Source organism: Manis javanica, chromosome 11, assembly GCF_040802235.1.
Source record: "Manis javanica isolate MJ-LG chromosome 11, MJ_LKY, whole genome shotgun sequence".
Lineage (NCBI taxonomy): Eukaryota > Metazoa > Chordata > Mammalia > Pholidota > Manidae > Manis > Manis javanica.
The window spans coordinates 88,358,554-88,375,343 of record NC_133166.1 but is presented as its reverse complement, the minus strand read 5'-3'; the positions used below and the strand labels follow the sequence as shown (position 1 = coordinate 88,375,343).

The following is a 16,790-nucleotide window of genomic DNA, read 5'->3' as shown; positions in this document are numbered from 1 at the left end:
AAACAAATGGCAGTATTGGAAGCTTTTATGATCCCAACTTAAACAGAAAAGAATAAAGAGGAATCAAAAGTAGGGCTCCCAGCAAAAACACAAGTGGGAAATGAGTGGGATAAATTTATAGAAGTGTCAAGAAACATGATTAAATAAACAGAAGAGGTGGTTAAAAAAACAGACTGGAAAACTACTCATAAGAAAGGAAGAGGAACACAATTAACAAGCATCTCTAGGCCAGTAATACAGGAAAAAAAAATAAATGGAAAACAAGGAAATGAAATTCATACACTATTCTTCAAGTAGCCTGTAGGACTATCTGGTAAAATAAACTACAAGGCCCACACACAAATAGCGTAATTAACCTTGCTGATGACAACACAGCAAATAACAGGGCTACTGGAGGCCATATAATAAACTGAATGTATCATGTCATGGAAACAATGGGAGTCATTTGATAAAAGCACATCATCATTAATGTTCAATGAATCAGAAAACTGGAGCAGAAGATAATGCTATTTCTGTGGTAATAACTAAGTAAAAGCCTTATTATGATTAGTCCAAAGGAACACTACAACATCTATGTATAAACTATACTGGAGGTTCATTTATTCATTATCTGGACATGAACAAGGCAATGCGCAGTTAAAATGGAACAATAAAACGCTGCCATCTACATTCATTAAACAGCAGAAACTACTCAGAAAGGCAAGACATTTCTCCTACCCACTCCATCCAAGAACAAAAATTAACTACTAGATCCATGGCTTCAACCTCACAACACATCATGTTTCCTAGAGAAGAATGGTGTGACCCCAGCTGAACAGATTCGTTGCAGGAAGTACTAGTGGGATACCACTGCTAGCTACCAGGATACAACTTGACAAATACATCTACCTTACTAAGAATTCTGTGCCTGTTAGCAATCAAGTCCCCTGATTCTGGAATTATGGTGATATTGATGAGTGCCCATCCTCAACAGACCTCAACTCTACCTAACTTACACTGAAACCCAGTAACAAAGATTCAAAGATGCAAGAGTCTTCAATAAAGAGTAAGAAGTAAGAATCCTAAGACAGAAATAGAAATATCTGAAATTAGAAATCCAGGCACACTGTCCTAGATCATATTCAATTAATTCAATAAGGAAAGTTAATGTATTCCTTCTCTGAAAACCCATAGCCTACCATTCCCCTTCTACCTCCTACAGGTAAAAATAAGCTGGAAGAGGAAGATAGGGTTCCTAACTGCTTTTTTTCTCCCCTACTATCTCTGGTCCTTTTATTTACTAGTACAGTCTCACTTAAGAAAATTTGCTTAAAATTAGGGAAACATTTATATTCATTGCCTAAAAAACAAATGTGGTACATTATCTTCAAATATTAATAGTATATTTTCCTGTTTTTCCCATTCATCTCCTACTTTCTTCTATGGTATTTTTCCCTCTTACTTCTTTTCTGTTTTCCCTATTATCTCTTATCTGACTTCCTCTCTTTTCTTTCTCACCTTTAATTTACCTATTTTTATATCTACTATTTGTATTTATACCATTCATATTTATGACTAAGTTTCCTAAAGCTAAAAAAGGTATTATTTCTATGAATAAACCTACAACATACATTTCTCTCAACTCACAAAGACCTTACCGTACTGAATGTAACGCAATAAATACACACACACACACACACATATATATATATGAATACTCATTTATTGACACATATTATGATAATATGTTTGGCTTTTTTTTAAATTTGGGCACATGATATGATATTGGTATTAAGGATAATACATAAAATATTAGTGTTCAGATGCCAATATAACATACCAAAACATACCTTATGTCATAAAGTCATCATATTAAATTGTTTAATCCATGGCAACTAGGAACACACAGACAATATCCTTTGTATTTAAATACCTTTTAAATACAATACTTTAAAATAATTACTCCACAACTTCAACCTCTATAAGTAGTTTTTAAGCCTGTAAAGATAACTCTGTCCAAAATAATCCATACATATATTCTCAATCATTTCCATTACAAGTGAATTTCCGAGCTGCCACACAATGCTTCTTCCAAGCAGCTGCAGAGTTCTTGTCTCCTAAGCCACCTTTCTCAAGAAGCTCTAGGAGGAGAATTACTTGGATACCATTTTAAAAACAAAGATGCTGAGGCTAGACCCCCAAGAGATTCTGAATCAGTGTGTCTGAGAAGAGGCCAAAAACTGTATTTTCAAATGTCTACATGGACCCAACTCACAGCCAGATTTGAACACTACAGCTCTAGAGATTATCTTCAATTCTACTCTTTGAAGCCTGAAGGCTCTTCATGGAATATAAAGATGAGCTTTAGTGGAGAGAACTAATCCTATTTCCCAACCACCCAAGAACACCTCTCTTCTGAAGCCCCAAAACCCTTGACAGCAACAATCCCTTTAAACCAGAAGCCAAAATTAGTCCTCTATGGGCGGTAACATGAGGGCAGTTAATACTTAATAATCATAGCTACCATTTTCTGTGTTCCTTCTATGTGGGCAAAGGATCATATTGTTTTCCACGTATTATTTTCAATCTCCATCACAACCCACGAGGCAACCATCTGTATATATCCATTTTACAGATGAAGAAACAGGATCACAGTATGGAACTAGTTCAAGGTCATTTGGCTAACAAGTGACAGAAATGGAAAAATCCAGATCTCTCTCAAACTTCTGATAGCCTCTAATGGTCATTCACATAATGCCTCTCATAATATACATACTCAGCCACCACCTATAACACAATCCCCTATCCTCTCTCATAATTTCATCATAAGGCAACTTGCTTTCCCACCTAGATTCTATTCTCTTTAGAACCTCTGTTTCCTTAATTTCAAAGCACTTTAACTTTTTTAGAGAATGCTCACTTAACCTACATGCCTGTTATCGAACTCACCCCAAAGACAGGTCTTCCTCACAAATGTTTACGATGAACTTTTTAATTCTCTTCTCCCTCCTGAACAGAATAGGTAAAATGTTTAAGCAAACTCCTTGGTCCCTTCATTGTTACATCAGACTGTATTCTTCCCCATTCATGAAAACCCTTTTCCTCAGTCTGACCCATGCTATCCATTCATTAACAAATATTTGGTGATTAAAGTATGTAGTAGTAATTAATCAATGCTAAGCAATGGGGATACAGCAGTGAAAAGAACAAACATGGTCCCCACACACAGAGTCTAAAGGTTTGCTCAGAAAGTTGACATTCAACAAATATATGAATGGGATGAAAATAATAAAGAAAAAATGCAAGTGCTATGTAGCATATAACAGAAGAAATTCAACTAATCTGGGAAGTTCAGAAGAAAGTGAAATTTAATCTAAAACTTAAAGGAGTTAGCTAAGGGTAGGCAAGAAAAAGCTTCCTAGGCGAATAGGTACAATTATGTAGAATGGCCTTTAGATGAAAAGACACTGAAGTCCCATGTATTGAAAAGGAAAAATGATGAGACATGAAGCTGGAGAAGGAGAGAAACAAGATCGTGCAAGGTCTCTGACATGATTACATTTGTGTTTTTAAAAGATCAAGTGTTGGCCACTCCTCTATTATGCACTGACCATAGTTTTCAGAAGTTAGTAACATAGACTCTATACCACTCTACTGTACTTTGTCTCCTGACTATACTGCAAGCTTCTTAAATTTCAGAAAACTTAAGAATACTTTTATTATTCATTTAAGTAACTCAAGAGTTTCATTCTAGTGTCCATTTTCCAGTAAGTTCAAATAGCATCTTGTAGAGAACTAAGTTATTTCAGGAAAAAGTCAAAGCATAAATGAACAATACTGCTTTGTTCAGACTAAAGTCAAATATCAAAAGAACTAGGAGAGAACTATACTTGACATGGTTTTATTTAGATCATGTAAAATATAAATGAAAGCTCAAAGTAACAACAAACTTCCAAAAGTTAGCTAAACAAGACTCTAACTTGCCAATAGAAAATATAAACACAATTTCACTAAAGCAATAATAAATGATATAACACATATCTAGTTAAAATTATACAAATAAAATGTATAAGCACTTCAGAATCAAATAAGGTGCAACTTAAAAAAAAACTGTTGCTTGATAGCAAACAATCTAAAGTCAACAAGGAGTCCACACTTCAAGTAGCACAAAAATATTCATCTGAGAAGTACAAAGGCTCAAAGGAAATTAACAATAGCCAAGAAATTTAAAAGAATTATATTTACATTTACCTTTCCTTCTTACCATGCAGGCTAAGCATTCATAAACAGAATGGGAAAGAACAGGAAAAAGTAACTTTTAGAGGAAAGGAGCCATAAGAATACTTCCCGTTTCAAGATTTCCCCACCTCCAGGTTCTTTGAAGAAACTTCAACCATCAATTATATTTTTACTCATGTGTATCCCTAACCTCACCTCCAAGATTCTTCCTATTAGCACTTATACTTAATCAAGTCTCCTTCCTTAAAACAATCACCAAAGCCCCTCAATCTAGCGCCCTCCTCCACTACTGCTCTTTTTCCTTCACAAACTTCTCAAAAGAGTTGAAGGAATACATTGAGACTCCATTTAGAGATACTTTTCAATCACTCTTCAAACAATTCCATATGGTTGCCACCCACATTTCTCTACCACAACAGCTCTCACTAAAATCACCAAAGACTTCACTTCCAAATCTAATGGGCATTTTCAAATAATAAGTGCTCAACTTGTGTGACCTCTTGGCAGCATTCATCACAGCTGACCACGCTCTATGCTCTTGAAATACTCTTTTCCTTTAGCTTCCATATACTATAGTCTGATTTTCCACGTCCTCTCTAGTTCTCTTTCTCAGTCTCCTCTGCTAGCTAGTCCTTGTCTTTTAAATCTTGAGGTTCAAGAGGGTTTGACCTTGGGCTCTTTTTTTAACACTATACTCTGGGTGAATTGGATGACCTGGGTGACCCCACCCATGACCAAGGCCTCAAAATATCATCTATATGCCAGTGATGGCTAAAACTCCAGTCCAGATCTAATCTCCAATAGACCAACGCACATGTCAAAATGTTGGAGAAATCTCAAAGGCACATTAAACTCAACATCTGCAAAATTCAATTCATGATTCATTCCCAAAAGACAAACAGATTTCTTAGTCCAGCTGCACAAGCCAGAAATGTCCACAAGAGGTGATTATACTATATGGCTGCTAAGGTCCTTTACGACTGCTAAGGTCCTTTATTACTCTGAATTTATAATCTATACCATCAGTTCTCAGAGTGTGGTCCAGGGATCTCTCAAGGTCTGACACCCTTTAGGGGGTGGAGGAAGGGGGTGTACAAACTCAAAGATACTTCTACTAAGACATCATTTGTCTTTTCACTCTCATTCTGAGTGTGTATGGTGGAGTTTCCCAAAGGCTACATGATGTATGATATCACAACAGATTGAATGCAGAAGCATATATGAGAATCTAGATGTCTTCTATTAAGCCAAGCATTAAAAATATTTGCAAATGTCAAACAATGCCCTGTTTCTCATAAAATGTTTTTGTTGAAGAAAATAAATTTTTCATTAAGATGTTATTTGTTAATATGGCACAGGTTTATTATTTTAAATAAAATAAATACATTAAAAAATTTTAATACAGTAGATATCAATAGATACAGGCCATATAAAGAAAAGTCTGAGTTTTTAATAACGGAGTATAAAGTGGTCTTGACACCAAAAAGTTAGAGAAACGCTGATCTATAACTGTGATATGACATTTTCAAATAGCTAATTCTCAAGTGTGTTCTAGCAGCTAATTTTATTGACAGTGCTGTCATTCAGTCACAGAGATTCACTCTCCTCAATTATTTATTGGCTTCCTACTATGTGCCAGGCACTGGGAATAAAATATGAAAGGAATGACTTTGTTTTGGCCCTCACACAGAATATTTTCCATACCTTTGCTACATTTCAGTTCCTCTATCAGACCCTATATAACAACCATCTCTGCCTGGAAGATTAAGAAAAGACAACCCTGCAACAGTCATACTATTTAGCTCAATATAAAATGGACAGATTTAGTGGGGACCAGGCTTGGGAAAGTGGGAGATATTCCAGCTCTAAATCATATATATATATATATATGTGCATATATACATATACACATACAAATGACCAGAGAATTTAGCCTCACCTCTTTTTACATATAAAATACAGACAACAACTACTTTTTACAAATACTAGGCTGACCTACTATAATCCAGGAAATCCAGAAGGAACTATGTAATATTTGGTACCAGCTTGTCCTCTGGAGTACAGGTGGCACAAAGAACACAATGTCCCACACTGATATGAAACCAAGAACTAAATTAAAACCTGACTAAAGGTACCCCTAGTCTTTTACTTAAGGAGAACTGAAGACAATGAACAAGAACAGGAAAAAGACAAGCCCTAAAACTAGGAGTCTATACTTTGCTTAGCCCCATCTAGTTGTCCTGAATACTTACTCTTCTAAATTAATTTTAAGTAATATATCCTGATAAAGTTGTCTTATAGTTTGCAAGTCAGGATTACTGTATGCCCTAAAGTGCAAAATTCTCACTACAAAAGCTTCCCGGATACATAATAAATTGTCAACACTGGTTAACTCCCAGGAGGGGCAGTAAAGGTCCAGGATAGGAAGCAGACTTTTCAGTGGATATGTTTTTTAATTTTTTTTATAACAGATACACTTAGCCACTTCTTGAAGGAAAAAACAAGGACAAATAAATATTTTTGGAAGGTTTCCTTACACATTCAATAACTTAGCTAATTTAGAGGCTGTTAAGAAAACAAAGATAGCTACTTTTTCTTTCACTGGACTCTTTAATACACTGTAGTTACTCCCCGTGTGTGGATACACAGCACTTTATCATTCCTATTCCCACCCCACCCCCCATACTACTATTTTACATATCTTTTACATGGGATTTCGGGTATGATGTTTTATTCCTGTTTATTTCCCAAGTACATGCCCAGTACACAGTACAGAGCACACATTAGTTGCTCCAGACCTGTTTGCTGTATGATGGTCCCATTAGTAAGTCTCAGAATCCAAGTCTTAAATACAAACAGAAAAGAAAAAACTTGACAACAAAAAAAAACACCACATGTATGTCATGTATGAAGCTGCTAACCATTTCTAAGCAAAATATTTCTTTCATGGTAATTTTTTTAAAATAATAAAATAATATTTCTATGTGTACATACGCATTTTGTATCTTAAAACAAACCCAGAACTAAAAAGAAATTATTTATAAAATACTCTTTATGGATATAAACATAAAAATCATTAATGAAATGAAGCCTATTAACTTACAGCCAGTGCTATTACTCATGGATGATTTTTAGCTTTACAAAGGGAGAGAAGCCACAATACCATAAGAAGCTTTTACAAGTCCACTTACAACAAAAACTGTTAAGTGGTTAACTTTTTTGAAAAATCACCAAACCCAGACTGTGATTAAAGATAAATCAGATTCTTCTTTTTGCAAAAACATCCTTCTATTTGTAAAAAGATCACCGTTACCTTTTGGTTATTTACATGTACCAATTTATAATACCAATGATAGAAAGGGTTGAGATTTATTTTCAAATTAACAAACCTTTTAATTCATGGCGAGGCCTGTTTTGAGTTATTAACACTGTGAAGGATAAATGGATTGCTAGGTTGTTCACAATTATCCTCTGATTTGATAATTATCTGACACATTAAACAAATGCAGACTTTGCAGCTGCAGAGTAGTTTCTTCATCCAGTTATAAAACCAAGTTCGGGTGAGATATTTGCCCTATATGATACTGTTTACTTGTGTATACGACGTGGGAATTGAACCAGCTGGCCTTTAAGATTAAGAACGCGCAATGCTGTAATTAAGAAAGGACTTAGTTATTACAAGCCTATAATTATAGTACTAGTTTAACCAGGTCACAGTCTTAAAGCTTCTATTTTCTTTAAATTACAATAATTATTGCCAGGACACCTAGGCAAATCATTAAAATAGTCAATTTAAGTTTTCAGGATCAACCTGTGGATTATTCTCAGCGGTTTTTTAATCCTCCACCATCATTCCCCTGCTACCTAGCAAACTTGAACATACCTCTGGAGTATATTCCAAAGAGCTGACATGTGCCTAGGAACAGGGCACTAGTGTTTTGTTTTTTTGGTTTTTAAACATTATGCCAAGACCACTCTGGTCAATTTAATCAACCAATATTTTTTTAAATAATATTTTAAAAGTTACTATGTGGTAGGCACTGGGTGAACAATAGTTTTTAACAGTGGATCTCTGCCATCATGGCAACTATATGAGAAAGGCAAATAAAAGCCCAAAATAATCACTAGCAAAGTTATACTTGTGAGAACAATGTATAAATATATTAGGGCTGAAAAGAAAACTATGCAATCTTTTGATTATTAGGGGTTTTTGAAATATTTGTGACACTAGAAATTGTTTGACATGGGAAAAAAAAACTCAATAAAGAAAATTATTTCACAACTTGCCCCCCCCCACACTAATTGGCGATCACAAGTGTCAATGGCAAATATGCTTTTTAAATCTTCAGGTCTAACAATAAAATCACCAAAATGTTACTACTTTTCAGTTACGCTGCATGTGGCCTGATTATGTTTTACACAACCAAAAGTATAAATGATTTTTAGTACCAAAGATAATGGAACTATGAGTAACCAAACAAGATGAGAGACAACAAACGAACTACAATTTCTTAGGAACATTGTTCAAGCAAAAGATATGTGTAGCAGTAAAGCAATCTGTTGTAATAATTCATGATTATTACATTAATAATAAAATACTATGAAAATAGTAATGTTTTTTAAAAAACTGACAACCATCAGCATAAGGAGCTAGAGGCACATCAAAAGGAACAAAAAATAGGTTTTTTGTAGATTTTTAAACTACATTCCAGAAGTATCTATATTAACATTCAATTTAAAGAAAACTAGTAATAGGATGTTAATTAGACTTACTATGGTGATCATTTCCTATCTATACATATATCAATCATTATCTTGTACACCTGAAACTAATGTCACTTATACCTCAATAAAAATAAGTAAAACAATTCTAGATCATCTGCAGTTTCATTCACATCAAGCAAATGAACTCCCTTGTGTGTCAATTTCCACAACTGCAAAATAAGGATATTTGCCAAACCTACCTCACAAATTGCTATGAAGACAATGATGTATGTAGAAGTCCACCAAAAAAATGCCAGTTATTTTAGACAGCAGCTTCTTTTTTGCTTCCACTATAACTTACACCAATTCAACAAATAACAAAAGTGGTTACATAGAGACTTCTCTTTTCTTCTGTCCATGACATGGCATTAGTGTTATAAAATGAGCAAAAGATTGGCAATCAGAATCATTAGAAAAAAATTCAAAGCTTCCTAATTCATAAATCGATTACCCCACAGAGGCCGGTTGTTCAAGTATAATGCTCTTTACATAACACTACACACTAATACAGCTCAGAGAATCAGAGAAATTCTTTCACATATGTATAAAATTGTTTATATAACTCACCACCATTCCTGCTACAATGAAAAGATGAGATACATATGTATTTACCCACATATACAATGTATTCTAGCTTAATGTTTATTTTCTGATTAAAATATCTTAAATTCAGTGCAATGAGCATTCAATGGTTGAGACTTATTTTATTACATTTAAATGGAGTTTGTCGATTTAGCACAGCAAAACTAATTAATTACACGCCCACAGGTTTGAAGCAACTTCTACCACAGGTCCAACCACCAATCGCCAAAAAGCTGTCACAACCTCATGTTATCAGCAACATAATTGCCTTGTTCAAAAACAATTACTTTAAACTACGAAAAATTTTTCAATGAAAAGCAGCTTTCTATATTTTATTATTGCTTCTACAAACCTTTTCAGATTGTTACTAGGTCTGCCTATCTAACATAGCTTTTCCTTTAAAAAACCCTTGAAATATGAGTCAGAAGGTATCGTTAACATGGCAACATAATCATTAACGACTTTTCCAAATTCAAAACAAGGATCACCATCAAAACAAAACAATCAAGTGGAGTACGTGGATACTGATCACTATTTCTAACAACCTGTTTTATCCTGTAAAAAGGATTCGGTACTACACCAAAACCACATTAAAATCTATACCTATGTGCACCTTCCTACCTAAAAACTAAAAATACAGCCAAATTCCAACCCAAATTTGTGACATTAGCTAAATATTATTTTGCACGTCGGGCCACATTTAAAAAGAGGGCGGAGAAAAATACTGACAACTTTGAAAGCGTAAAGCTTTTCAAATCTCCCCCTAAATCACTTGTGAATAAATCGGTAGGACTACGTTTAGCAGCTGCTAGACCGGAGCAGATCAAAGTTTTCCCAATACTTGAGCGTGTTTATCCCCACCAAAAAGGAAGAGAAACTAATAACCCCTGTCACTGAAGCTTGTCCCCGGAATTTCCCAAAATATGCCTGATCTCCATAAGAAGAAGGGACTCTTCTCCCGAAACCAAAGGCGAGAGGTATCTCGCACAGCTTTTGCAAGTAAGAACAGAGGCAGCAGAGGAGGGGAGGCAATGGCAGGTAAGGAAGGAAATCCCATCTTTGGCAGTCACCGGCGGGACCTGAAACTCAGCTGTTAGGATGGCCCTCCCGCAAGGGCTCAGGACCCAGGGAGGTTCCCCGAGGGGGAAGCCAGGCCAGGGTTCCCCGAGCCCCGCCCCGCCTCTCTCGCCGCCACCGGGGACCCGGGACCGCGGACAGAGGCAGCGGAGGCTTAAGCGAGCGTCCGCGGTCCTAGCCAGGTCCTCCCGTGGCTCACCTGAGAGTGTCGCCTCCGCCCTCGGCTCCCACGGTGCATCCCGCGGGGCCTGGCGGAGGGTGCAGCGACGCCGCCCCGACGGGACCCAGGGCTGCCCGGCCTGGCCTCCCCACTCCGGGGACGCACCGGGTGCCCGCCTCGCACCGGCTCCCGGGATCCGCCGGTCTGCAGAGAAGGAAGGAGAGGCGGAAAGGCTGCCTCCCTTCCCCCACAGCAAGCCAGCCTCCTGAGCTGCGGCTCTCTGCAGTTCCTTCTGGCGCAAGTCTGGCCCCGCTCCCCCGCCCAGGAGTCACTTCAGCAGCGGCGGCCCAGTCGCCATTACAGCCCAACAACTGACACGGAGGAGGAGCGGCGCCGGCGGCAGTGGCTGTGGAGGCCGCGCGAGGCAGGGCGGGAGCAGTCGGGGCCCGGACAAACCTCGCGATAACTATCCCGATGTAGTTTCACAGGAATGCAACCTTGGTTTGGGGCCATGTTGAGTGTGGCCAAAGGTGAGGGTGAAATGAAATGAGGAGGGGAAGTCCGGGGGCGCCATGTTTAGTGTGGCGAAATATGCGTCTTGCAGGACTCGGGAGGAGCCAAAGTAGATCCGCAGCGGAGACCTCCCAATCGCCCTCTTTCCTCTCAAGCTAATTGGGCTTTCTGGCTGCGCATTTAACTCCCGGCTGAAAAATAAGCTCGGGTTTTGAAGGGTCAGCTCAAAGTCTGGCAATTGCAGCTGCTCAGAGTTCACGATGTTTTCCCCAGTTGTCGTCCAAATAAATCTTCTTTACCCCACTCAGTTTTAGATGATTGCAGCTCTGCGGCTGCTGCAGTAACCCTCTGCTGTCACTGTGGCCGTATTACCTGCCAGCGTTACACTTCTGTTCAGCACGTATTCTGTACGACTTCAGACTCCAGAGCAAGTAAAAAGGAGTTTCCCCCGTTAGGTAAAGGGCATGGATATAACCGTGTTTTAAGACACTCTGTGTTTCTAGTATCTTCATCTTCTCTTCCCAATCTCCTCCTGGCGAGTTCTATCTTGTGGCAAGACCTAGCTTAAATGACATCTCTTCTGCAATAATGCCAACTTCCGTTAGGTCTCACTGCACACAGCTTTCCCCCCTCGCTTTCCTCCACTTTCCGGATTCCGATAGCTATTTATCCAGAGGCTGTTCCTCATCTTTAAGTATCTTAGGACTCTTTTATCTATCCATACCCCAACATGACCTAGCACGGTGACTAGCACAGTGTAGATGTTCAGTAACTGCTCGCTGAGGAGATATTATCAATAAAGGCAAGAAGTAATAGTTGCCCCCTCTGTAGGACCTATTCCTGTGTCTGAATAGGTCAGTGGATGTACAAAAATCTTGCACATGTAAAATGTATACTTTGTCTTCAGGGAGCTGTGCCAGAGGGAAGAACAGGAAATGTGGGTATCCCAATGGTGGGAGTGGTACCAAGAAAAACAACACAAGAGTTATTTAGTTATCTTCCCAACAATTCTATGTAATTCTATGTAACCGGTGGTTTTCATATGTCAGTTTACTGAATTTATACAACTACTTTATTGACTATTCCCTTTTTAAAAAAGAGGAAATGGGTTCTGAAAAGCTAAGTTAACCTGCCCAATATTATGCCATCAGTAAAAGGCAAACATAAGATTTGAGGTCTCCCTTTACTCCAAAGCCTATTTATACTTTTCCACCCCCATGCTACCTCCTGGATAAATGAGAAAACACCAGAAGTTCCTGTCACTGTGTGGGGAGCAATATTATCTTCACACCAGCCTGTGCACAATTTCCACCTGTTTGTGCTGATCTCTGCCCTCTCCCTTGCCTCCCAAACACCTCAAACATATCAACCTCTTTCCTTTTCAACATCCCATAACTCTTACTGTTTATACCTTACAGATTGGCTTCTGAGTACATTAAGTTTTATATTACTTGCTCATAGTTCATGAGAGTAATATCTGGAACAAGATCAGGAGCTTATTGAGGAAAAGGTTGTCACTGTTCCCACTATTCCCCCAGTGCTAGGCACACAATGAGTGTTCAATATGGCTCCCTTTTTTCTCCCACTCCTTAGTAAATGCCAAGATCAGATATTTCCACATTTTATATTTGTTGATTACAGTGGCTTTGACTTCTAACTCTCTTTGGATAACTGAATCTTGGTCCCAAACTTGAGACTAAATCTTCAATTGTCCATTACCCATCTCTACATAGGTACAGAAGTAACTAGTGCCTCCAGTTCCCAAATTAAGTTTATCATTTCCCTCTCCTCAATTACACATAGCCAGCTCCTCTTTCTGCCCTGTATTTCTATCAATGGCCAGTGCAAAACACCCTTCTGAAAACTGAAAGGCTCAAAACTTTAGAAATACATATGCTCTTCTTTATGCCTTCTCCTACCTAGTCAGTAATTAAGTCTCTAAATACCATCAATGCATATTTCTTATATCTACTCCCCTTTTGTCCAGTTGCACCACTGCTCTTAACTCGGCCTGTCATTTCTGTTGCCCAAATGGTTACATTGTCTTCCAAGACTCAGCTTAAGTTTTGTCTCTGTCCTGCTTTTGCCTGCCAAGATAAATGCCTGCCTCACCTCTGTCATCAAGGCCTTTCTCAATATGACACCACCCACGCTTTCTATCTCCCTAAAGTAAGACAACATGAAAAAGCAGAACAAGGATGTGGTTTCTAGAAGACTCCAGTTCGAATCTTGGCCCTATCACTTGCCCTATGACCCTTCAAAACTTCTATTTTATTATATATAAATTAAGCCTAATGATATTTACCCTGTAGGGTTATCTTAAAAATTAGAAATAGTCTCTCTCAAGAGCCTGGCACAGAAATAAGCATTTTACTCCTTCCCTAACTGGATGTCACCATAAAGCCAAACTGGATCTCAGACATGGCCTGCTCATTCCTACCTCTAGACCTTTGTTTCCTAACCTTGAACACGTATTACCTGGTTCATAATTTCTGCCACATGCTTTAAGTACAAGCTCAACAGCTACCTACACAGTAAAAGTTCTATGACTGCTCCCACTTTGTGGGTGCTCTCCCACCCCTGAACTTCACCATGCCATGTACCTCTCTTAGGGCTGTGGCTACTGTGGGTAGTTCTGCATTTACCTGACCCATAATTGTCACATTAGACTGACTATAAAGCCCTTTGTCTCCTTCACAGTGGATTAAGAGCACGAACTCTGGAGTCCTGGTTGGGCTACTTGAAGCCTAGTTGGGCTACTTACTGGCTGTATAACTTTGGTTACTGTACTTAACCTCTTTGTACCTCTGTTTTCACATCTCTATATTGGAGATTACAATAGTAACCTCCTCTATAAGGTTTTGTGAAAATTAAAAGAAATAACACATGTAAAGGACATAGTGTGGTACTTGGTGCACAGTAGGTGCTTAAAAATGTCGGTTTTTATTGTTTTTATAAACTGAATAGGTATCTTGCATATACTAGGCATGATATTTGTTGAATTGAATGTTTGTTGAATTTACTTATATTTGGGGTGAACAGCAACATGTTTTCTCTCTAAGGATGTGAAATTTGACACTGATCTCTAAACATAACAAATTGAGAAATGAAGATGTACAGCTATGATGATGTAATGACATTATTCATTATTTGAGGTTAATTGAATAGAATTATGTGTCAGGATGTCTACTGTCAAGCTTAGGTGACAGATATGTCCACCACATCCTCAAAAATAAATTAGATCGTTCAGATTGTAAATTCCCCTTCACTCCTAACAAAACTATGCAGACACCAAATTTTAAAGATGTGTTTTCTAACTACTTTCTTTTTCTAGATTCAGTCCTTTGGCATGGTCTTGAACTTTTCTAGGGCATTTGGTGTTCTGATGTGCAGAAATATGGAAAAATAAAATTTATCAATAAGAACTTCCTTTGATAAGAAAATAGAGACAGTCACTTATCTCCTTATATGTAAATATTTGTGTGTGTGTGTGTGTGCATGAGGACACAAGCCAAGGAAACATTGGTTAGGGTCCCTGTGACATCAAATGCAGAGCGCACAGGAGAGTAGGAATGTCTGTAAAGGCAGCATTGAGCAACAGTTGACTGTAACCTAACATTAAATTGCAATTTTGAGCAAGCATCCTCAGACAAACTGGTAACAGCGTCCAGAGGGTAAGACAGACCTCCAAGAGGCACATTTTTAAAGAAGCAGTATGAGACCAATCATGTGATTCTTAGGCCCCTCACTCAAGATCTTTCAACCTGGTCACTGATACAAAAGGATCAAGAGATTATAGGTTCAGAGGAAGTGAGAAGATTTTTTTAGAGAGAACAGGCAAAGAGGTGCAGAGGTAATTTCTTCTTTTCCTCAAGCTAATGAGAGGGACTTTGAGGAGACAACATGGAAAGCTCAATATGAGCACCAGAATCTGGAAGTTGGAGTAGCCTGGGGCTTGATTCGGGCCGAAAAACATACAGCAACCTCAGCAACTGAGTAGAGGATGGTGCCCACCAGGTGAGTGTTCCTGCTCCAAAAGAGGAGTCAGACATCAGTGAACCTGAAGCGGGAACCAACGTAAATAGTATTCTACTATTGAAGCTAAGAAAAGGTGGGGCAATATATAATATTTGCTTGTACATATATAAAATACCTCTACATGGATCCAGAAGAGACTGCTGACACTGACTGTCTATGCGGAAGGAAATTGATGACCAGGACTAAGATGGAGAAAAAACTGTTGAAATATTTTTTGAAAAAATTCTGAACCACGTGAATACACTAACCATTCAAAAAATAAATATTTATAAGTGAAGAATAGGTATTGCCCTTGAAAAAAAGAAATTAAAATTGAAGCAATCCTTTCGGTATGGTGGCCTGCCTGTGTAAGTGGTACCCAGAGATAGAAGAGTACTTGGCTGGGGACAGAAGATGGAGGGACATAGGAAGTGGCCAGCTGATGGACAGGCAATGCACACACCCAGGGAGCTGCAGCTGCAGAGCCACACAGGAGAATCTTTAAAGAACACAAGGGAATACTTCAAGTAAAAGAACCGTCTTTAAACATTTATTTAGCCCAAGGGAAGGCAAAGCCACCTTACAAACAGCACCAGTCAGGTGAAAGTGTTCTCTGCCTTACAGCTCTTCCCTGCCTTCCCTTCCCAACTCCTTGTCTTCCACCCTGGGCAGAGCAGAAGTCATAATTAGCAAACCTGAGGAAAGGGAGATAGTCCAGACAGAAAAAGAGAAAAGAAGGACCATGCGCCTCCCCTGGAAGGAAACAGCACAAATGCACAAAGCCCTAGACAGGAGAGAGCAGAAGAAGTCATACCTTTGAGTAAAGATGGAAGTATTGGGCTGTACATTTTATTAGTGAATTAACACCATGTCAGCTAATGTGATGAAAGACTTTCTATTAACTAAAACTGATCAGAAAAGTCATGGGATATTCCTGAGTTTTATCCAGGAGTAAGATTTAGAAGGACAGCAAGAGAACAAAATAAAACTGCTTTTATTATCATACCCCAGAGTCTTTCTTATTCAGCATGCCATTACTTGACCTTTACCAAAAATTCTCCTTAAGAGAACTTGAGCCAACAAAGAGTGAAAGTAGAGTAAGAAAAGCAGAAAGTCAGTCATGGGACTGAAGTATGCATGCATTCTTGATGGGGGCAAAAACAGGTTCTTGGGGGTAATAAAAATCTTACTCTTCATATGTATAAAGCACAAAAATTTATACAGTCCATAAAGAGATATATAGTATATGTGTGGTATTAAAATTTCATAGGGTTAGATGATTGGAAAAAAAAAAAACTAAAAAGGCTCTTTGGGAATATGAGAATAAAAAATTTGAGAAACACTGCTGTAGATTTGGGGAATAGAAGTACAGCCAAGATGGAAGAATCAAAGAGCATGAGAATGTAATTTTACTCTGTAGAAATTTGTGTTTTACTGATTTGGGGCTGAAGAAACTTTT

The 16,790-nt window shown here is 38.1% G+C and overlaps 1 protein-coding gene across 7 annotated transcripts in view; it reads right to left on the bottom strand.

Moving 5' to 3' along the window:
- Nucleotides 1-11,228, bottom strand: part of CEP350 (centrosomal protein 350) — a 166,285-nt gene extending 155,057 nt beyond the window's left edge. For 5 of the 7 annotated variants that reach the window (XM_037021078.2, XM_037021081.2, XM_037021080.2 and 2 more), the window contains exon 1: nucleotides 10,841-11,227. The gene's annotated coding sequence lies outside the window, so the exon portion shown is untranslated. Of the gene's footprint in view, nucleotides 1-9,182; nucleotides 9,334-10,840 lie in introns of all 7 variants that reach the window. The other 2 variants (XM_037021079.2, XM_073216830.1) reach the window with 1 other exon arrangement.
- Between the last annotated feature and the right edge of the window lie 5,562 nt (nucleotides 11,229-16,790).